The sequence below is a fragment of the Plodia interpunctella genome, chromosome 25 (assembly GCF_027563975.2).
Source record: "Plodia interpunctella isolate USDA-ARS_2022_Savannah chromosome 25, ilPloInte3.2, whole genome shotgun sequence".
Classification (NCBI taxonomy): domain Eukaryota; kingdom Metazoa; phylum Arthropoda; class Insecta; order Lepidoptera; family Pyralidae; genus Plodia; species Plodia interpunctella.
In genome coordinates, this window is record NC_071318.1 from 1,873,687 (window position 1) to 1,898,001 (window position 24,315).

General features: G+C 34.4%; 1 protein-coding gene across 2 annotated transcripts in view; it reads right to left on the reverse strand.

Annotated features, from left to right (window-relative positions):
* Positions 1 to 24,315, reverse strand: part of LOC128680971 (agrin-like) — a 108,298-nt gene that overhangs the window by 75,536 nt on the left and 8,447 nt on the right. Inside the window, exon 2 of one of the 2 annotated variants that reach the window (XM_053764501.1) lies at positions 7,038 to 7,052. The exons of the other annotated variant lie outside the window; for it this stretch is intronic. The gene's annotated coding sequence lies outside the window, so the exon portion shown is untranslated. The remainder of the gene's footprint in view (positions 1 to 7,037; positions 7,053 to 24,315) is intronic. 2 annotated transcript variants of the gene reach the window in all.

The following is a 24,315-nucleotide window of genomic DNA, read 5'->3' on the forward strand; positions in this document are numbered from 1 at the left end:
TGGGACCACGAGGGAGAACTGTTTCTCGTAAACCCTTTGTTATATAACCATGTAACCCTACTCTCTCTTTCATCTGAGCATTTTCTCGATTTTTCTCAACCAGAAGTATGGTTGCGAAAAATCGAGAAAATGTTTTATTTCTCATTCACTTCGCACGATCTTTGGCATTCTTAGTTGCCTGATCTCTCCTCATCTAAGCGTATTCTCAGTTTCTTCCTCAGCGGTTGAGCTACTTTTTCGTATCCACTTCGCGCAGTCGTCGGCATCCCAAGTTGTCAAACCATTAGCACGCATATCAAACTTGACGACATCAACATGGGAATAAATAGTACCTAGGTATCCTAGCTGATACCTTGGATTGACATCGGTATCAGCTACATCAATACCAAATTCCATAAAAAATTGCTCAACCGTTTGAGTGAAACAAACTCACAAACTTTCGCCTTTATATAATTAGTGGGATTCAATGCCTCCCAAATAAATATATCTATCTTATATTCCAAATATAATCTTTATATCCCGAAATTTTAACATTAGGTGCGTTTCCGTGTTCCACAAAAAAGCATTTGATTGCGAGATTCTGTAGAAATAATTGCACGGTCGTTTGTATAATTTGAGGCGCTAATCGGTGCGTAATGGCATTATCAATCTTCAGGGGAATGAGCGGGCATAAATCAATGATTCTTGTGGTCGGCGCGGATCTAAATGTGGGCCCAGGATTCCGGTAACATTAGGAAATCTAAAATTAAGCTAAAGTATGTTTTATCTCGTTCTATCAATACCAAATTTCGTAATGTACGATAGTGACAAAATGCAATAACAGCTATCAACCAACTTTTGGGTTAATTTTAAGACTTTAGCCAGTAGACAAGTAATTAAACTTTGTAAACGGACCTTAAACAATATTGAAACAGGTCCGTAATCAGCGTAATCCGACGATATAATTCGAACAATCTTGGGAATACTTGATGCGGAAACCCCCGTCGAAAACTTCTGTTTTGGACACCCTTTGATTCTATTTTTCTTAATTTCCAAAAAGATTAGAAGAATGAAAATGGTGATAAGAAACAAAAGAAAGGGAAACATATACCTAAGTAACCGACTGTACAGTGAACAATAACTGTGGATATGATCAGAAGTAGATCTTGGTGCAAAGGTCGTCATGACATGGGTAGGTATACTCTTTTCATTGATTGGTTGATTTTTGTAATAACTTTATTGCACGAAAATAAGTACATTAATCAAAATTAATACAAGAAAGATACATTTACAACGGCGGACTTATCCCACGTAGGGACCTCTTAAAGGTTGAGAGGACGTGTATACAGTAGCAGGCTAGTTAGAAGTACTAGCGTACCACATGAACAGAGAAGACTATAAATTGTAAGAAAATAAACAAATATACTTAGGAAAAGTAAAATATATATATCAAAATCTCTTACCATTCTCAAAATCTAATCTATTTCAGCCGTCAAACAGCAGTGCTTGTATTGTTGTGTTCCTGTTAGAATGGTGACAGAGGCATTGTAATTACAGGGTACAATAGCAAATGACTCTAGCTCACAAAGTAGACAACGTGCTTGTGACATCCCTGGTATTGCAGGCGCCCATAGGCTGTGGTGTCCACATAACATTTGGTGAACCGCTTACCTGCTTGGTAATAAGTACAAAAAAAAGATCATGAAAGCTACTTAAGAACCAAGCCACGTGTACCAACTAGTATCGTATAATCTGTATAATTACCGAGCTACCTAGGCTAAGAGCTAGCCGTGTCTACGACGGGTCGTAAAATTGAAGTTTTCCCGCGCATTTGACTGTCAAGAGCACTCCGCCTCGCTTTGAGCTCAGCCTCTTGCTATATTTAGGGTTGCCAGTGCCAAAAAACTGCTAAAGCAATTAAAAAAAAAATTCGTTTTAGTACATCCCTTTAGCAGACACTCGATATATATATGAAGTTTTTATAGCATTACATTTGTTCCACAATGAGGAAAGTAGATATGCCTATACAAAATATTATAACTCATTACAGTATGTGATAACGTATTTTTATACTCATGACTAACTTATTATTGTTTAAAAAAAAAAAATTTAGCTTTAATAAACAAGCATACCTTTCGAAAAAAATGTTTAGACTTATCAACAGTGGCGACCCTTAGTTACCTCTCCTCTTGTTAGGTACTTGGCCGTCGTTGGTTAGCTTTGATATATTGGAACTTCCACTACTCGCCCCTGAGATTTTCTACGAATTCACATTAATTTATACTATTGATTAAGAACATTAAATACTACTAACCTACTAATATTATAAATGCTAAACTTTGTAAGAATATATGTGTGTATGTTTGTTACTCTTTCACGCAAAATCTAATGGACGGATTATTATGAAATATGGTATACGGGTAGAATATAACCTGGAATAAGACATAGGATACCCATAGGATTTTATTCCATAATTCTCAAGGGAGAAATTGAATTTGATAAAAAAAGTTGTAAAAAATATTTTTATCTTGCATCAAAATTAAGACATTTTATTTGCACACGACAATCTGTGAATCGAACTTATCTACTAAGTATTTAGTTCGAGACATGTGTAACTAACTCAACGATACTATAAGATATAGGTAACTACAGACTTTATAAATTGGCTAATTCTAATATGTATTTTTCCCATGCAAGTCGCGTGCAAAACCCAGTGATCTTTCATATATTACTGACACGGTAATATGTAAATTCGTACTTTGCAACTCACGAGCGCCTCAGTTTGCTAATAATAATAATTTGCATATTAGACCGCGCGAGTCCGGCCCTTGTTATAAATAGCGGAAACCCGGTTTATATTCGAAACTTCAAAATAATTTATAATGCACAAGCTGCGACCCAGGGCTCTTCGCGTGGGAATTTCGGAATAAAAAGTATCCTATGTACTAGTATTTTTTTATCTAATAAAAAAAGGTAAAAAAAATTGGGGCCCGTCAAATATTTACAATCTTCGATTCGATTTGTTGTGTCACACGATGACAATGACAAGGAATTTACATGAGTAAATTTACATGAGCGCACATTTTAACTGACGATTGTATTTGAAGTGCCCCACGGTTTTATTTTAGTCTAATCAATACATATGGTTAAATTTTGTATATTTCAAAAACAAACAATAAAATAAAACAAACTGGCGGAGCTAAATAAAATTAATATTACTAAGTACAGTACTTAGAAATATTCAAGGTAACATTTTTACATAAAAGTTATGTTCATATACCACTGGTGTGACTCTATAGAGCCGGCAAGAAGTGAAACAGAACAGGACAAAGTGAAAAATTCTAGTATTAGGCTTAGATCCATTTTGGGTCGCGGATCCGGTGAAGTAAGTAATTTTATGTGCAGTTGTTATTAAAACTAAATTATGTTCTGTAGATTATCAAATCTTCTTTTATTTTTATTTCTTGTCTATAGCGTGTATGATAAAATCAGAATGATTAATTGAAAACGTTACATGCACGCAGGGCTAAAGTGATTAATCAATGATCACAACCGATAAAGTTGATTAATAACATGAATGTGTACTTTCGCTAATTACTCATGCTTTCATAATTATAAATGCGAAAGTCTGTCTGTCGTCACGCGTTCACGGCTAAACCGATGGCCGATTCTGATGAAATTTGGAATAGATCGTGGTCAATAGATAGGCTAAAATAAAATAAAGCATAAAAAGTCAAGTACTGATATTATAAGATATTATAAGATTCCATAGATTAGATTATCCCCGCTTTCCGACTTTTTCTTCTCCACTTTGTCCATTTTTATCTTATATAAATAAACACTGAAATAGTAAAGACACACAAAAACAATGGCTGGTATCTCGTAAGTTTTAAATAAAAAAGCAAAAAACCGGGAACAAAGTTTTCGAAAATCCTTTTTCATATTTTTGACAACCATATTGACTTCTCAACAACACCGCCTCTTGTTTTTAATTAAAAGAATTCTAATACTATTCCGTGAACGGATTTTTTCCAGCGACTGGAGAATTTTCTAGAGCGTTCTTGCGTTCATTTTCACAAACAGAATATTCGCGCCAAAATGTCAGTCAAGCGATGGTTTCGTTAGCATTTTTTTTTATTCCGCCAATAAGGATCTTCAAACAAAAGAAGGGACGTTATTAAAATTAAAAAGTAATACTCGTAAATTATAAACTCCATATTGAAAAGTCAGTGGGGACTCCAAAATATTTATACAAAAAAGTAAATTGAAATTTACGTTAAGAATAGCGTTGATTGAACAGAAAGTTAATTAGCTTTTAGATATTTTTTAAAGAAAAGTCGTCATAAGTCGTCAGATTTTTGTATGCACTATAAGAGTATTAACTTTAGCACCAACTATTAGTAATTCGAGCACCAAATTTTGTTGTTAATATTTCAACAATCGTCTAAATTTTATCACAATAAGACTACACCTGTGACGGTGTGCGAATATTTCCCATATGTCCATATTTTATGAATAACTAAAACTATGCCGTGAAAGCTTTATGCACTTCTGATGTGAGTGCTAAGTGTAGGATAAAGAACACATGACACCTTTTAGCACTTAGACATACCTATAGCGCAGTAACCGGGCTTTATTCAAGTGTAAACTGGAGAATGTATTGCAAAAACTATTAAAAAAATGACGATATCTGGAGTCATCATGCCGGAGTGCTACCTGGAGGTTCCAGGTTCTCGATCCCCAGGCTCATCAAGATCGATAATGATCTTTTTCGGATTGACCTGGGTCTTGGATGTTTATCTATATAAGTATGCAGGTATGTATATGTTATAGAATATAGTATCATTGAGTTAGTACCTATCTCATAACACAAGTTTTAAACTTTGGGGCTAACTAGATTTTTATTTTAGTATATATTTATTTCTTGAGGAGTCATCCTTAGATTAGATTATTCAAAGATCACACCACATTGCATTACTAAAATTTCAAAATGGCCGCAATTTCAATCCTACAATTCCATTCACAAACCTATCAAGTCACTGAACTCCATAAATCACGTTCTGTCCGGGTCCGGATATGACGTCACACTGGCAGTTAATATCCGGATATGAACACAAGCCATTAACGCTTTTGAGCCGGCGTAATAAAGTGTATTTTGCCATGGTGGTTACATTATGCAAATTTGTATGCAATTTGCAAATATTGTAGTGTTGATGTGTCGACAATATGGTTTGAGATGGCTGAACACAATAGCGCTAATTGTGGCATTAAACTACTCATTTTTAAATAGTTTTAAGTTTAAATAATACGTACCTATAAATTGTTGTTTTATAACTACGACTGTTTTTTAAATAATAGCCATATTTTTGAAAATATCAAGTTTGATAATGACTCTGTGTAGAGATTTCCGAAGAAATTTTATTTATAGTTGCGAGGAAAAATACAATATATGTAATTATCAAATCAATCCATTTACATATTTGCCAGGTCAAAATTTGAAAAATTAAATGATCTTTTTCAGATTGACCTGGGTCTTGGATGTTTATCTATACCCATATATGTATATGTTCATAAAATATAGTGTCGTTGAGTTGGTCTCCTATGAAACAAGTCTCGAACTTACTTTGGGGCTGTCTCAATCTGTGTGATTAGTCCATTATAGGTATATGTTTATTTATGTAATTTATTTTAAGTTCTTTTTTATGTAGTGTAACTATATTACACACACTAAAACTATCCATAAAACCCCTCAATAATATAACAACCAGTAGAAATAACTGAATTACATTTGTATACAGGATAACAATGTAATTCGTTTGTTAGGCACTACAAAAGCTCGGCCCGTAGTGTACAATTTGCATGCTGGCGAAACGTGAGTCCGACCCTGGTTAGAGAGAGACACCACGATCGTGACCACTATCGATATCGATAGTCGATACTGTACCTAGTATCACTATTAGGTAATATCACTAATATCGATAGAACAGTAATTTATTTATTTGATTATGCCATGGTCTGTTATTTTTTTAAGTATTGTATGTGTATGAGCGAAAATTATATACACATAAATAATTGACTAGTGTAAAGACATACACACATATGACATGAATACTAGACTATATTGACCTACATAGGCACTAATGCCGGTCAATATACTTTCCAGTCTTTATCCTTGTCTGTATGTACATATAAAGAGGTTTGTGAGTTTGTATATTTGAGGCGGGTAATCTCCGAAACTATGGAACCAAATTTAAAAATTATTTCACCAATAGAAAGGTATATCTTCCAAGATTGCTGTAGGCTATATTTTATATAAAAATTCCACAGAAGCGAATAAAATAAATATAAAATAAAGTCCTCTACCGCGTCTGTCTTTCTGTTCGCTATACTTCATAGTGTAGTATTGTGTATACTCCACACATTATTATCTACTGATATCTTAACTAATATTCGAAGTCAACTATGTGTTTATTATCGAACACATGATGTGAACTATCGATAGGTTGGCATCCCTAGTCTTTTGGACAGAGCTAAACTGTGGTAACTCTCTTATCGAATTACAGAGTTTCGTAACACAGCAATGGACCACAGTGGTGGACAAAATTACCATATTTTTGCTTAGTATAACATATAAGTTTATTTTTTAGTCTATAATATTATTATAAAGAATTATCTCAAAATTCCCACGGGAGCAAGGCCCCGGGCAACATCTAGTAATACATATATGGATAAATCACACAGATTGAGTTAGCCCCAACAGTTCGAGACTTGTGTTATGGGGTACTAACTCAAAGACACTATATTTTATAACATATGCTCTCTCTCTCTTTCTTATCTGAGCGGTTCTTGTGTATGAAATGGAGAAGGCAATGACAAAACACTCCATTAATAATGCCAAGAAAGTTGTTGCGTGCGTCCCATAACACCTAATAACCACGACCCTCAGCCATGAGGAATACGACTATGAAGAAAAAGAAGTATTATTTACCTTTGTTCAATGTGATCGACGGTGATCGATAAATACCTAAGCAGTGGAGTAAGACAAGTATTATATTTACCTGAGTTATTCCTTTCTTCACATACAGGCAGCAAGAACAACAAAAGCATTATTATTATCTCCAGGAATAAAACATTATTAAACATTTCTGAAATACAAACAAGGACTTCTGAAATTTCTCAACTAAACGATAAAATCCATATTAATATTATAAATCTGTAAGTGTGTACATTTTTCCTTCTTTCTGCTAAGTATTAGGTATATAATCTGTGCTTATGCCCAATCCGAAGTTACGTAATATTCCAAGCACACTTGTTAAACTTAGTTGCGCAACATACACGGTCACTTTCCCACATAACCGGATATCCGGGTATTTGCAACTAAACACAACTTTGCGGGCAATTTACATAACGTCCGAGTTCGACCCTGGACAATATTACTACTGTATCAAGTTACCGCTTTCACGTTATAACCATTAAATGGAGCCTGTCCCTGGATGAAATCTTTTATACTGATAGGTTGTTATGGCCCGGTTGTGGCGTGTGCTCCCGCCCTGGAATAGGACCACTCGGCTATACCCGCTCGATTCCAGTATTTTTTCGTGGTATTATTATTTTCTAAATTAGTTTAAAAACATGGGTGCCATGTATAACAAAACCATTCATATAAGTTTACTGAATATAAAGTTTATTATTATTATCCTAATGATGTCCTATTGCTGGGAAAAGGTCTCCTCTCTACTGCGTCATCATTTTCTGTCCGATACATAAAAACATATACATATATATGTATATATTCACATATTAGTAGATCATTCCAAAATTCTCACAAAAAATAGCTTCGCGGTGACTCATGGGATTGTTATCTCAGTTAGTTGTCTCATAAATCTAAATAATATTAGAAATACCCAGCTAATATTATAACAAGAAAGTACTATTGCTAATATATATATATTCCACTGAACTTTGTAAGTTTGTCCGTGTATCCTTCGGACTAAGTCTCGACTGCAATAAATACAAATTAGGGAAGACCCCAGCATTCATAAGTCTGGATTTGAGGTACAGCCGGCGAAAACATCATTTATTTGTAACTTTAATGAGCAAAAAAAAAACAAAAATTATATACAAATGTGCGGAGGTCATATGGAGGTTTAGACCAGACAGAGATAGCAGATAGGGTGATGCGATGAGATGCATATATAAATAAAAAATCTTTCTTATCTATACTATTATTATAAAGAGGTAAGCGTTTATAAGTTTGTATGTTTGAGTCGGGTAATCTCCGAAACTACCGAACCGATTTCAAGTTTTTTCGCCATTAGAAAGGTACATTATGCAAGACTGCTATAGGCTATATTTTATCGCAAAATTCCCAAGGGAGCGAAGCCCTGGGCAACATTTAGTAGTGAATATTGCTAGTATGATACTGGTCTCAGATTTTATTTAAGTAGCCTTAAGACGTATACCTAGTTTTTAATTTTATTGACAAAGCTTTGAATTTCGTGCGTTTGTTTTGTTGGTGTAATGTACGTTTGTTTGTCTGCCTATCACCCTATGTGTAAAATATGTAATTTATAGCACACATTCCTTTGATTGAATGAACCAAAGTAAACTTAAAAAAAAAAACTTAATTCTTAATTTTCCCAACTTTCTTGCGTACTGTACTTTCTAAAAATACCTACACTCAAACGAATATCTATTTGAAATGTTCGTTCTCGACAACTTTATTTACAATGCATCTGTGGTCCTGTTTCACTGTACGGACATAAAAATTGGAAACCATTCGAAGGCCCGTGAGTTTTCGTCAAATTTATGTCGGCTGAATAAGTTTGAAGGGAAATGCGTACTGTCGGCTCAGTGTGTTATTTCCCCTGGATTTATTCACTGTCTTCGCGTTTCAACTTTCTTGTGAATTTTTCAAGGAAGTCTTTCTTCATCATAGTCGTATTCCTCATGACAGAGGGTCGTGGTTATTACATGGAATGAAACACGCGTAACAAATTTCTTGGCATTATAATGGAGTTGTTTTCCATTGCCTTCTCCATTTCACACACACGTTAATAATCAACAAGCGTGCAGATTTCCTCACGATGTTTTGAAAACTACTATACCTGCATGAGTCAGATTGGTAAACAAACTCATGTGGCACGAGTAGGATTCGAACCTTTCGATCTACAGGCGGGGGTCTTAACCATTACACCACCATCGGAAGTATTTCTCGAATAAATAAATAGTGAGAAAAATTTTGTAAAGATTTGATAAATTACTCCATCAGGTCATGCATATCTTAAACGTGTAATTATATAATCAATCCTAAATCGGTTGAAGATATCTGATTAAAAATTATGTTGCAAGATTCCACTCGAACAAACAGATGATACATATATTATGTACTCTACATTTTCAAGTTAATTATAAGCTTATAAAAATAAATAGGTACTTCTTCAGTGAAAACTTTTAACCGGCCATATGACAAAAAATTACAATTACTTACGCTGTTTTTTTAAAAAAAGGTAAAGAAAGTAAATTTGGCAAAATTGAACTATATGATTTTATAAATAACAGGGTTAATACTAATAATATTTATTGAAGTAAATAGATGAAATTGCGAGAAGTATATAGCTTTAAAATATTTGGCTATATTGTCCGTCGGTAGTCCGTCAAACTGAGGAGGCAAGGCTCATATTCAAGCTCGGAAAATTCCCTACGTAGAGTAATCGATAGTGATCTGACGAATATCGATATTGGAGACTAGACTCCGATGAGCTTCTAAACTTTATCGGTAGCAATCGTAGCCGTAGCGGTGCGATAAATTTCAATCGGACGTTTTCATTGCGGGCATACGATGTTTCCACGAAAATGCTAGTTTCCAACTTCGTTAGTCGGTCTAATTTTCGTTAACCGGTGGTAGTGATATTTTTAGACTCTTTAAAAATGGACACAGAATACGTTACTCTTTCACAAAAATCCCAGTATACTTGTTAATTTTTTTTTTTACTTCTAAATATTTTGAGCAGAACTTTATCTAGCCATTATTTTTATACAAGTTGATAGGATTTGATCTGAATTAAAAAAGTAGGTAAAGTTAAATAATTTCTTTCTTTTCTTTGTTTTTGTATACCTTGTGTAAAAAGCCTTACATTAGACCGACGTCATTATATAATTCGTATGTTCGTAAAATGTATCTTGAACGATATATATATAATGCTTTAATTTATTACCTTATCTACCTAATAATGAACAAACACAGACCATTTAGGTGTGAACAAAACATCGCTTTGTAAATGAGTGGGTTGTCAAATTTCCCGTCTAATCGTGACACAGTTGGTTGACACAACTAATTGCGCGCCATTGAGCTCGCGACCGAAGCTGATTGGCTGTAAATTCACATGATTCGATTGGCGAAGTAATTTACAATTGGAAATTGGCTGGTACTTTTTTGGAGTTCTAAAATCAATCGTCTTTTATGTTCAAACATTTTTACTTAGAAATATTGTTAACCTCCAACCTGAGAATGTTTTTTATTTGTAATAAATAAATCTAACTCTTGGTTGCCCAGTCCAAGTATCGAACCCATTAGTAAGTATACTTAATACGGAGAAATTGGAAGATTTCAAACATATGAAGAAGGACAACTCATATGAAGGTCAACTTATCTATAGGTAATTTATTAATTAACATAAACTTCATTACACAAAATACAATTCGTAAAAGTTCGTAACAGCCAACCATTCCAAGAAGATAATAGGTATTTCAAGAAATGGTGTAGCTATCGTAGGGTTACACGGTGATTGGTTGTAAACTAACTTTTTTGCACCAGGGCAAAACCATTTGCCCTGCTTCGTTGCATTTGCTACGTTGAATCTGTGGCGTAGCTAGGTAACCACCTAGCTACGCCACAGGTTCAACGAAGCAATTCATTTGCTATACATTCAAGGCACTACATACGTCCGTTTCATTATAACGTAATGGAGAAAATCTAACTTGGTTTATACCTATGATATGGCAACTTTTAATATGTAGGATCACCACTTCGTAGTTGCAAAACGGAACAAAAACAATTTGCTTAGGTTTGTGGATTATTACTTGAAATGAAACGCATGCCACGAATTTCTATACAAAAATTTTCTTCTCCAGTAGTGAATACTAACTGATAAATCTTTAACTTGAATGCATATCAAGTTTACGACGATTTACGATGTTTTCCTTCACCTTCAGATTGAATAAGGAACTAATATGATTTGAACTTTGGGCCTTTCGGCCGTAGGCCATAGATAAACGTCTCAAACACTCGGTAGCTAGCAAAGCCATACGAAAAATGTGGTGCCTCAGTAAGTAGGTACAGTTTTGTTAGTGACAAAAATATGATGAATGTATTTTTAGCAATAAGTAGATTTACATAGACTTTGAATAAAAGGGTTAAAAAATTATATCAGTCTTCATCTTTACGTAGAAATAAGTTTACGAAAAGCTGAAAATCCCACCGAAACCCAACTCATGGTAGCACTAAGTGTGAGTGAATTTACTGGATTCGCAAGTCATCCAATGTTCATTACTCGAGTTTATTTTGCGGAGTAACAGAGGTTGAAATCCAAGCCCACATTGAGTGGGATGGATAGATTTTAGTTTATTTTCTATGCATCTTATAGATGTCGTAGGAAAGTAACTAATAAAAAATAGAAAAATATATTTATGTAAAAAAATTATACACATGTCTTAAATCTAAGTGGAGGGGTGATAAAATGCAAAAAAACACGTGAATAATGGAAAAACCGTATGGTAGGGTCCAACACTGTTTAAATGAGTTTCTTTCCGTTGCCGATCTAGCGAAACAAGATCTAAGTATTTTTACACGCTAAGTTATGCAATTAATTATTGTTTTTACGTCTTATTAGAAACTAGTGAAAGTATTGAATAAAAATAATTAAATAGACAGAAAACATACAAGTAAATTAAAGGTATAAAAACCTCAATGAAAATGTCTAAACGTAGCCAGCGCGTTCCACCGCGCGTTTCACAGATAAAATAAAACAACATGGCGGCGCCTTTGCGTTTGAACTGGAATAAACCGGAATATTGGTAGCCCGCGGCGAGTGGCGCTTTGAAAGTATGAAATTAAAATACATCCCACTATTCTGACGGTACCTGCTGTTTTCTATCACATATTAATGTATGTTTTACGTTTCGGTTAAGTTTAGTAGCTGCGCGCCGGGGCTCCACTCCAGTGGGAATATCGGAATAAACAGTACCTTATATGTTATTCCAGGCTATATTCTACCTGTGTACCAAATCATACCTAAACTAAACTGACGTTAAAAAGATACATACACACATACATCCTCACAAACTTTCGCATTTACATATAATAGGCATGAACATCATTCTACTAATGTAGGAAGTAGTATAATGTTAGAACACGACTTATATATTTTGAAAATAGTTTGAACTCAGTCTAACTAAGATGGTCATGTGATGAGCAGAACCGAGGATCATGTCGTCAAAAATACCTTCCCAAGGCTACCACACTAAGAGGAAGGCCTGTGTCCACCTGACTGACAAGAGTCCAGCGGGACATAAATCAGCTACGCCTTTCTGAATACGATGCTCTCACAAGGTGCAGATAAATTAAAAATCTGAACCCGTATAGCAGGAACTGGCGAGGATAAAGAAGAAGAGCTCTATACTTTAAGTTTATTGTGTACATACCTACATACATTGATAAATAAATAAGAGAATAGTTAAAATGTATTTTTATTTTAACGTCGATACCGCCAAATGGCGATCTTTTTGCCAGATAAATTTTACCGGCATTAGATACTTAAGTATAGATATTTTCACTCCTACAATCGATTTATAGAGGTATATATGGTTACTGGTATCTAACGCATAACCATCCAAAGGCGCATAAGGTACATAGAGATTAACATCTTTTGTTCGACGACTTTTGTCTAAACGTAATAATACAAAAAAAAAATCTTTTTTCAAATTTTAATGTCGTTACTATATAACGTTAACTCTATGTTCGATTCCGCTACATAACGTCTTGTCCGCTACATATTGTCTTGTGTTGCTGGGATATTACATAGAGTTAAGATGTGTAGAATCGCAAATTTTTTATACGAAAAAACAATTACGAATTACGAAAAGTCGTAGAATAAAAGTTGCTTGTTTTGATGTACCCACGTAGTCTTTATGCGTTTATGCGTTTTGTACCAGTAACCCTGTAGGTATAAATATTTCGTGCGCATACAAAATGCGAATTAGATAAGCGTCGTACAGCGAGGGGACATTCACAATCCCGTTATTATCCGGGGATTAGGCTGAAATTGAAAACAAAATTCATGGAATTGAACTAACAGAAATATTGCCCAATATATACGCATTACTCTTATTCAAGTCGTCTAAAGGTATCATGACTTTTACGAATATACCGCTTATCTAGTGAACTTACTATTATGTTTCACCATAGTGCGAGTTTCCTCACAATATTTTCATCGAGTGGTCTATGAAAACGGCTACACGAACCGGATTCGTATACAAACAAGTGCAAAGCAATAATGTACTTGCATCAAATAGTTGTTAGGAGTGCATATACCTTATAGCTTCATGCACTCCACACTACCGCCGAACCCGAATGCATTAACATTGCATAGTTTTTTTATGTAGCTCTCATGTCCCACTGCTGGGCAAAAACCTCCCCTCTTTGTTTCCAACCACTTCTATTCCTCGCCAATTGTTGCCATTCCTTATCGAAGGCGGACAGTTCGTCGGACCATCGCACGTTCGGCTTGCCTTGCGATCTTTTCCCATCAGTCGGGACCCAAGTATTCACTCTTCTGCGTAGACATCTTTCAGACAAAAGATTTTATTTACCGCAATGTATAACCAGCAATGTGTGCCGAGTCCGTAAAGTTCGGCGTAATGGTCCGCGATAGTGTGGAGCCGGCATTATGTATGAAAGCTATTCGTATATATCGATATTATTATATGCGATGCAATGAGAATTTCCTATCCCATACACACTCACATCACAAGACGACCTCCACCCCTCAGTCAGAATAGTCTGTAAACAAAAGGACCCTCAGAGGGTGCGTGAGGGTAAAACTGCAATATTGGTCCTCTCGACTTGCCGATCAATGGCACAGAATTGTAAATAATAGAAGCTGGAAGTGGCACGAGACGAATAGAATTATAACTCTTTGTCTCACTCACACATGCCCAATCAAATCTAAATGCCGTGAATTTCAATTCACGGTTTTTGAAACATACAAACACGTACCACGTTACTAACGTCCTCATGCTGTTTTCTCATTCCCATATCGTGTAAGCATCGTGTATAAAAAGAGTGAACGTGTGAACACATGGCGTGCTACGTATTTTATGTTTCAAGGTACACGAACAGAAACGTGTAATGCAAAAATATGTATTACTTAAAAAATAATTATTATCATTGAATCTGTTTTTTGAGCCATCGACTTCTTCATCTCATCAGCGGCTCTGCTCGTTCAATGGGTTATCATTTCATTCAACCTATGGTCTTTTAAAATGTTGTCCATTTATTTTTATCTGTTAGTAAGATCAATAGGTAAAAAAGCTGCAGGTGCCACTTCTATTTGCCTTTGTATTTCAATCCGGACTATGTGATGAATGCCCGTCACGCCGTGAATTGTGAATATTGTACAACACCTGGATAAATACGGATTCATTCGAAATGCAATGCGAATACGCGTTTTATTTTTAATACTTTTACTGCGTTTTACCTAGTTTCAAATTTTATATATAAGTACTTTTTTATTTCGATGAGATATGTGTACACGAGCAAATTTGTAATACACGCAATATGACGGCGGCACTATGGAAAATCCGCGAAGCAAGCAAGTAAAAATAATTTTTACAGGTCACAATCATTTTCAGTATTTATGAGAATCTCTGTTAATTCCTAACAAGTTTTCGGCTGTGACGCCATAAAGCCAAGGGTCCACAAATAAATGTTGAACTATAATTTTGCGGCCGGACGGCTGCCTCAAGTCAACCTCTTTTTAAATGGATTTGTTATACATGTCACACATGCTTTATAACTTATTTTTGAAAATACCTACTAATGAGATGAAAAAAATGAATCGAGCGGGATTTTAGAATTTTTTCACCTCATTATTATTTTCAAAAATCAACCCCCTTTGGAAGTACTGTTGAAGACGAAAAAGAAAGATTACCAAGTTGTCAATAAAGATCACAAAGATAATGTTTCAACGACTAGCTCCTTCAAACAAACAAAAATCTACCCCACTGACACAATTGAATTCCTCCAACATTCAAACACTGCCACGAAAATTCGTTTACTTAATTATAAATCAATAACACTTATAATGCAAATGGCAGTCGAAGCGAGCTCGAGACGGTGAATTATGGTGAAGTAACTTTCTTGCTTCTTGGCAGCAGATGTCTATCATGGCAAACGCATAATTTGACGCAGTCAAAACATTTAATTAGAAAATGTACGTTTCTGACTATTTTTTATGTATTTATTATGAAGTACTGCCAGCATTCTGGGCACATTGCCTCGATACGGCGCGATTTTTACTAATATTATAAATGCGAAAGTTTGCGAATATACCTATGTTTGTTACACTTTCACGCAAAATCTACTTTGCGTGAAAATACACGGGGAGAATATAGGGTAATTTTTATCCCGAAATCCCACGGGAGCGAAGCCCCGGGGCGCATCTAGTAATATGTTTTTCTATATTTTATATTCATGACCTATTTAGGTATCCGTCCTCATTGGCATTTGTCCAAAAACGAAATAAATATAGAACTTAAGTTTTGAATCTCTGCTGATATTTAAAGCAGAACAGAATGTTAAAGTACATTTTGATAATATCGCATTTTTTATAGATATCAGGCCCGCGGCCCCGATTGCGATAAAATCCTTCCTATATCACTCTCCGACCCTCTATCTCCACTCTGCACCAAAATTCATCTCAATCCAATACTCCGGTTCTATCTCCACATCACACCTCAATCCAATGCTCCGGTAAAGAAAGACATACAAACGCACTGTCACATTTATAATTTGGACGTGGATTTACTGCAAAAACTACGAAAAAAATTAACTTTCTGAGCTCTTTTAGTAATTTTTGAAAACAACGTGTTATTTTTCATAGCGTAATCGACAAACGAGCTTCACCGCAGCCCAATAAGTGACATATTCTAGGGCGGGAACCACACGCCCCAATAACTAAGCGCTCAATAATAACGCAATCTGAGTGAACATTATTATATCGTCGGGAATGATATGCGTGCCAATGGTCTAACTAAATGCGAAAATGAGTAAAAGTATGAAATCGTACCCTGGACTCTGACGCTGAATGTCGGCGGAAGTAACCGGGATAACTCTAGGAACACAGCCGCGTTATGACGGCTCCACACTATCGCCGAACTCAGACAAATGCCGACGGGAATTAATAAACATTGCGTAGTTTGCATGTGAGCTTTTAATTACCGCAATGAAAAACCAGCAATGTAGGTCGAACACGCACAGTTCGGCGAATTGTTTGTCGATAGTGTATAACCGGCATTACATTGGCACATCTCCAAATGGCGACATACGCCATGTTTTTATCGTTATACAATTTCTACATATGAGAAAATGAACGGTCCTAGAGGTTCGCTACAACTGTCGCCGGAGCATTGACCTTTGAGGGAATGCGGATTCTGGAAGAATATCACTTCACTTCTCTTCACTTCGAACTCACTAAGATTGGGTTTATCTTGTATGTAATATTTGTTTGTTTGTAATAACTCGCTAAGTTTGGGTTTATCTTGTATTTTGTCTGTTTGTAATATTTGTATTGTACAAAGAACACATGTTAAAAGTTAATCAACAAGAAAGTAAATATAAAATGGCTGTCTTGTCCCATGAAGGGATCTCTGCCAGTTAACCAACGATAGCTTTCTTTACTTAAATGGCTTTGTTCAAATTCAAAATTATTTATTCTATTTAGGATGATATACACATCACTTATTGACACGTCACAATAGAAATAAATAAAAGTTAGCTGATATACCGATAAACTAAAATCCCATAATTTCCTAATCCTACTCTCGATATTCCCCGTGACCTAATGGGTGATTATATCTTCAGAATACTTCTTCCTATTTTCCTTCTGCGTTTTATTGGAAAAAGTTATTATGGCTTCATTCAATAGTTTGCTTGTTACACGAGTCGTGAAATGTGTCGCTTTCTTTAACAACGATATGGAAACACATAGTATTGTTTATTGATTTTCGTTTTAACTTTACTAATATTATAAACGCGAAATTAAGTTTGTTTGTTTGTTACCTCTTCACGCACTATCTACTGGTCCGATTGTTATGAAATTTGGTACACGCGTAGAAAACAACCTGGAATATTATGGAATAGGGTACTTTATATCCCGAAATTCCCACGGAAGCGAAGCCCCGGGGTGCAGCTAGTAATTTATGATTAATCCTTGTATATAAAAAGACGCGTCTGTCTGTTTGTAACGAAATATACTCAAAAACTACCGGGCGAATTATTGTCAGGTTTTAACGAATAGTGTGATTTCTGAGGTAGGTTTAGATGTATAATATAATTTTATTTTACCGGAGCGAAGCCGGAACGGGCCGCTAGTTAGAATTAAAATAAAAGCAAGTAATATTTACAAATATCATTTTCTCAAAAATCCACTTCCATTACACCCACTTTACATAGCAACTTGGGCCTAAAAGTGAAACTTTTACGTTATTTAGTGCATATAAAGTTAAATAAGTTAGCAATTTTTAAGTTTCCCAGATCGAAGACTTAAAAATTGGCAAACAGGAGAAATATCCACGCCATTATTTGTGGTCCCGTTGTTTCGGGACTGTTCACAGACGATCCCGGGATCCCGTTCTGTGAATCGGGAAAATCTATTTCATATCTTAATTTGTAATTTTCGAGATTAAAACACTGTGCTTTAATCCCGAAAATCCCGATATTGGCAATCCCGGGACTGCCGGTACTGAAAAAATGCCGCGTTCGTATTCCATTGTCTAGCCACTATGTTTTTTTATAGTGAATAATATATCAACCGAACAGTTTCACATAAAAATAACAATCAAAAATAAAACCTTCTCTTTTTAGAGGTAGGTTAAAAACAAATAGCTCACCCTTTGCTTCCCCTAGACGTCAAAAAGCCGTCAGTATATTGTGACGGGGTGAAAATAATGTTCTTTTTGCCTGTCTGTCTGTCACGGGCTAAGAAACAAAGGGTTGCATTTTGTATGCAGACTTTTATTTAAGCTTCATATAACTGCGTGTTTTCATATATAATATTAACGCTAGGTTGTATATTTTGTTATATATATAGTTGTCAGAGTTTTACCCTATTATTCATAAAAGTTATAGGATAAAGTAAGCTAAAGTATGTTTTATCACTATCGCGCTTTACAATATTTGGCATTGATAGAACGAGACAAAACATCATCCTTTAACTTTTTTATGAATAACAGAGATTATTATATTTTTGTTTGAATTAAAAACAAATGTAATTTAGTTTCTTCTAGGTCACATACTGGCCAAGAAGAAAGACAACAATAAAGCAAGTATTTTGCGCATTTTATTTTCATTGCATCCTATATAGTCAATTTTTTCTTTTGTAAACAATTGTTAACGGAAGTTATTGTAGATTTTTTTAAATATATCAAATATTATACATTCTAACGTAAAATATTTATTTACAACGAAAGTAAGTTTTGGTTTTATTTGCTGTAAAACAATGATATATATGGTAAGATTGTTTACAAAATAAGACTTCTAAGAAAAATAAATAAATAAATGTATGTGTGAAGTATCATTTGTGCAACAAATAACTTTACTATATAATATATATAAATATTGTATGATTGAAGATCTTGTTAACGTCGATGCGGTTGAGATAACCATAAAATCACACAATCTTGAAGTTAATAGTTTATTAGTTAAAAGAAAACAAGTTTGAGTTTAGTAGACGCTTTGTCCGTCGTTGATAATAATGGAATCGCGCAGTTTACATAAAAACATATAATTGATATTGTATTAAACGTAGGGCGACGACGCAGAAAATTTGTACGATGTGCTCGTACAAATATATTGTATAGTAAAATACTTCTAATTTTGATTAAATATTTTTTGTGTCTCCCTTAATCGCCTCGTACGACATCTGATATTTGGAGTGAGTGAGAGTTCTATTCTAGGACGGTACCATACAACACAAGACTACTCTAAGAATTACAACAATGTGCAACATGATATTTATTATCTGTGCCAATAACCCTAACTGAATCATTCCATACAAATTGCTCCAAATTGTTCCCTACAAATTACTACACACAACTATGTAAGTTAAGTCGGCATTGTAAAGCTGGCCATTCACTATTCGGTTTGAAGACATATTGGTTTTTGACCAACAGGCTTACCACCGAAACCCAAGAACAATAGAAATTTAATTAATTTACAATATACATTACAATAAGTTAGAAATGATCGTATCAAATGTAATTATTTTGGAAACAATACCTATCATGAAAAATTGTATTTAGTTATATAGATTTTTATTCGCTTATATTTTGTTAAAATAGTTTGACATCTCTATAATTTAATTTATAGCAATTATTTTAGTTTGAATGTCGAGACTGGCATTTTTACAAAAAAAAACTTTTAAGTTAGTACCTAGTTCCAGTTTCATTTGAAGTAATTCAGCGAACATAAAACTGTAATAACTTGCAAACCTTTCATAGGTAAAGAACGTTAGTTCTAAAATTTTGATATTATACAATTTTGCAAATAACTAATTCATAAAAAAATGTAAAACATAAAATTTTGATACTCGTTTTATCTTGTTCTGTCAATATCAAATGCGTGATATTTAAACTGAGTAATGAATACTCCGGTTTACAGAAGCATGTGGGGTAGGTATGTGCGGCTTTCGCCCCGTAATGAGGTATATTGGGTTTCCGCCTACACCCAACATTGATTTGACTGCCAATATTAGTTTAAACATTATAAAACAAGGCTGGCCCTATGGACCCTTCTGCTTACTATGTTTCTATAGTTAATGACGGAAGGCCGTGGTTATGAAGCGGAATAAAACACCACTTTCTTTACAAGTGGGATGTTACTTTCATTTAGAATCGCTTTCATTCTTTCTATGTAAAGTAAGCTTCGTAAGCTTTTAAACAGTGTGCAGTTTATATCATGTAAATCCTTAAAACTAAGTCCTAGTGACGTCAGTCGAGTACGTGTGATCCGGTTTGATCCGGCTCAGACCAGTTTGTAACGAAGTTTCTGCGCCATGCCCCAGTCCTTGGACGACAAAAGCAAATGCTTGTTATAAGTAATGTTATTTCAGCGAAATATATATGTATTTATTTATTGAACGTAGGTATTTTTAAATATCAATTTTTTTATATATAGCATAATTTCAGAAAAATAGATTTTGAGATTAAAAAACTCTCTTTAATAATTTATTTAACTTAACATGTGATGTCTAATTCGCGGATAGTCAGAGGAACTAACATACATATGTACAGACTTAGTTTCTCTCTCTTAATCTTACTCTCACACGCATTCGAGGCTGTGACGTCGTAAATCCCGTAGGCGTAAACACTGAACCTTAAAATATACTTAATAAATGTATTAATTTTATATTATACATTTTTTTGTAATCTATATTTTATACATGTTTCCAAATAAATGAATTATGAAAATTAGTTTTAAAATTAAATTAAATTTTAGGACCGGCCGCCTCCCTCTGTGGACGTAAGGCTCAAAGTTTACCACTGTATTGTACCTGTAACACTAAGCCCTAACTGTATTTTCATTGCAACTAACGTACACTAGTTTGGTGCAGTTAAATCCAGTTTAAACCAGATAGTTCAAAGTTGCGGGTTATACTAACGTCAAAGAGATTAGCTAATTAAATTAGTGTGTAACGTTTGATTCATTAGAACGTTTGTTACGCACATGTCTGCAGTTTGCTTTTTGCAAATAACATGATACGTTACGATACTTATTATACGAAATTCTCACTATAGTAAATCAACCGTTACAATATACTTTAGCATACGTCAAACTAGCTTAGTTTTTGGGTTAAAAAGTAAGTTCCCTATTTTTATGCCCCACAATTTAACTTACTTTATAAAAGTTACGCAAAATATTAATTTGGCATAATGTTTAAGGCACAATTTTTTTACGCATTCCTGTTATAAGCATAACAATTTTTAAGCATAATATTCTAAAGCATGTTGGCCGCCGCACCCTAACCTACTGCTACACTATAGCTTTATGCAACTCAAAATTATGGTAAAATACATTAGCCTAAACTATGATTATGTTTATTAAAAAGGTATGGCCAAAAAACAAATGTGTCAAAATATTATTATGTCAAAAAAATATATGCCTAACTCATTATGCTAAATTAAATTAGGATAAAAAATTTATGCAAAAAAAGGGATTCTTAAAAAGTACCCTATGTGTTATTCCAGGTTATATTATATCCGTGTACCAAATTTCATAACAATCGGTCCTGTATATTTTGCGTGAAACACTAACAAACATACATATATACATCCTCACAAACTTTCGCATTTATAATATTAGTAGGGTCAGTAGGATAACACGAGCATTATCTGCAACATATTACACATATAAAGCACACAAAAACTGGTCGTATTGCAACCGCATAATTTAATAATCAACCAAGTTTAATCACGATGTTTTACTTCACTGGAAGCAGATGAAAACTACTATACATCAGTCAGATTGGCATACAAACTCATATGGAACTAGTAGGGTTGGAACTTGGGACCTTTCGATTCACTATATAAATCCACATGTTCGCTTTGAACACACAACCCTCACTTCAAAATAGTCGGCTAATAGTTAAAATCTAATAACAGTCAAAATCTAGTAAAATATTGGTGGTTAGATCAGCTCGCGCCATGTTTCGGAAATCACTGTTTTATGACGTTATATAGGTTATTGCAGTAGGTGGAACGATATTATAATGGGTTTTAAAATAGTGTACTTATATGAGTAAAGATAGATTCTATGATTCTATGACAGTCGCTATGGAGACGAATGGGTAAACCCAGTGACCTTAGAGTTCATGATTCTGTCTAGGCCATAAGGGATAAAGTCGTGTACTATATCAGTAATGTAGATAAGGGAAATTAGCAGTTATACTTTCATAACGTAAATCTATGGCGTAGTTCTGTCGTAGCATGAGCTCTACGCCGTAGCTCTACCGTAGCAAGCTATACGCTACGCGCCGTAGTTCTAAAGCAGTATAAGCTCTACGCCGTAGCACTACCGTAGCAAGCAGCTATACGCTACGCGCCGTAGCTCTATCGTAGCATTGTCTACGCCGTATATCGTAGCTCCTATTTTATGAAATTCGTCAATGGATTTCGCACACAAGTTTTTTTAACATTGCTACAGGGGTCAGGTTTATTTGGCTCCGACTGTAAATGATACAAATATTTTATTTGATGATGATCATCATCATGTAACATAAGAGCGAGGCTCTTGTCGGTGGAGTTCCTTCCATTGTTCTCTCTCCAGCCAACTCCTTCGATACATTTTATTTATTTAACCGATGCATCTATAATTTGTAAGTTATATTGTAAGGCAATTTAGAGTGACTCAAGAAGATAAGATGCATAATATTGCGCCCGTGCGAAGCAGAGGCGTTTTTATAAGCCTATTTTGTGTCTTATTGCTGGGCAAAGGCCTCCCCTTTCTGCTTCCACAATTCTGGCAAAAAGCGCTGAAACAAAACCAAAAATCTAATTCAATATAATTTGTACATATTATTTAATTGGTAAAATGTTATTGTAATAAATGAAAATCGCTTACACCTGCAGTGACATTTCATGAGATTGAATTTCTTCGAAGGTCTTTAAGATCCAGTATCAGAATAAAGTGGAGCTTAATGACGTCATTGTGTATTGTCCCAAACTCAAACGGAAAGCCTTTGTTCTGGGTACCTGCTGGTTTTCTGATCCAGGGGGAGAAACTCTTATCCATTTCGCAATAGAAATAGCACAAGTAATTTTTTTTTCTTGTTACGTATTGTATATGTACATATAACTTTCCTTTGCTTTTAAATATATTACAAACAAAAATTTTTACGACAAACTAAAATTACTACGAATTTGTACGTGCTGCTTGTTTAAATTTTTAATATAAGTTTATATTGTGATTAGTTATAACAAATCACATAATGTATTTTGTAATAAAAACTACGGAAAAATATATTTTTTAAATCTGTAAATGTTTTAGTTAGTTTCGATTTTTCAATTTGAGTGGATAAATCTTATTCTTCTTCATAACGACCATATGAGTCATGGTCATTACGAAAGACATACATTATTTGTATATACATAGAATTCGAACCTGGGATTTTTCGATTTACAGGGCGTTTTAATCACATTACACCACCACCACTTCATATACTTTATATGTCCGATCTAAGAAACGCTTCCACTCTCTCCCTTTTCGTCAATAAACTTTACATTCCTTTATGTATTCCTCCAAGCACCGTACACGCCTTTAATATAATTTCACGAGCATCATATCTCAGTAAGTTCCATCAAAATGGGACGAAGCTCTGAGCTCCGTATGACCGCGCAGGGGACAAGGGCAGAGTCAAAGCTAGGAAACTTTATAGGAAGGGTTAACCTTCCCAAGCTTAATTTCACGTACGACCTACAAAAATACTATAGAAATTTATTTTTAATTACCATGAAATATTTTTTTTATAAAAATATATAATAAATATTGAAATGAAAAAAATATCGCTCTATCGGGAAATACAAAAAAACATGTTTGACATGCACTAATATTTAAAAAAGTTTTTGTGTTAATATGAAGATTGGTGATACTTTTCTGCAACTAAATTAGTGTTACAGCGTTTATTTATTAATAAAAAAGAACTTGTCCATAGTTAAAGCACAAGCTACATGAAATTAACGATTTATAAATGTATTTAACACATAAAATATTTTATCATATATTTGGTATCGGTAAAAAAATAATAATAACCTAACAGCTAGTACTACTTTTAATTTAATATATAATTTCTTATTAATAAATAATAAATAATTTCTATAATAATGGATAAAATCAAATTACCTACGCTTAGTCTCTGCGTCAAGCTACTCTATAACAGAGTAGGGACGATGTCCCAAATTACTCGTTTCTCACGGGTAACGTCGGGGAACGCAATTAGTGTTACATTTAAATGACTCGCACGTTTAACAGGTAAGTATACGGACTTCATAAATGTTGTCAAAGTG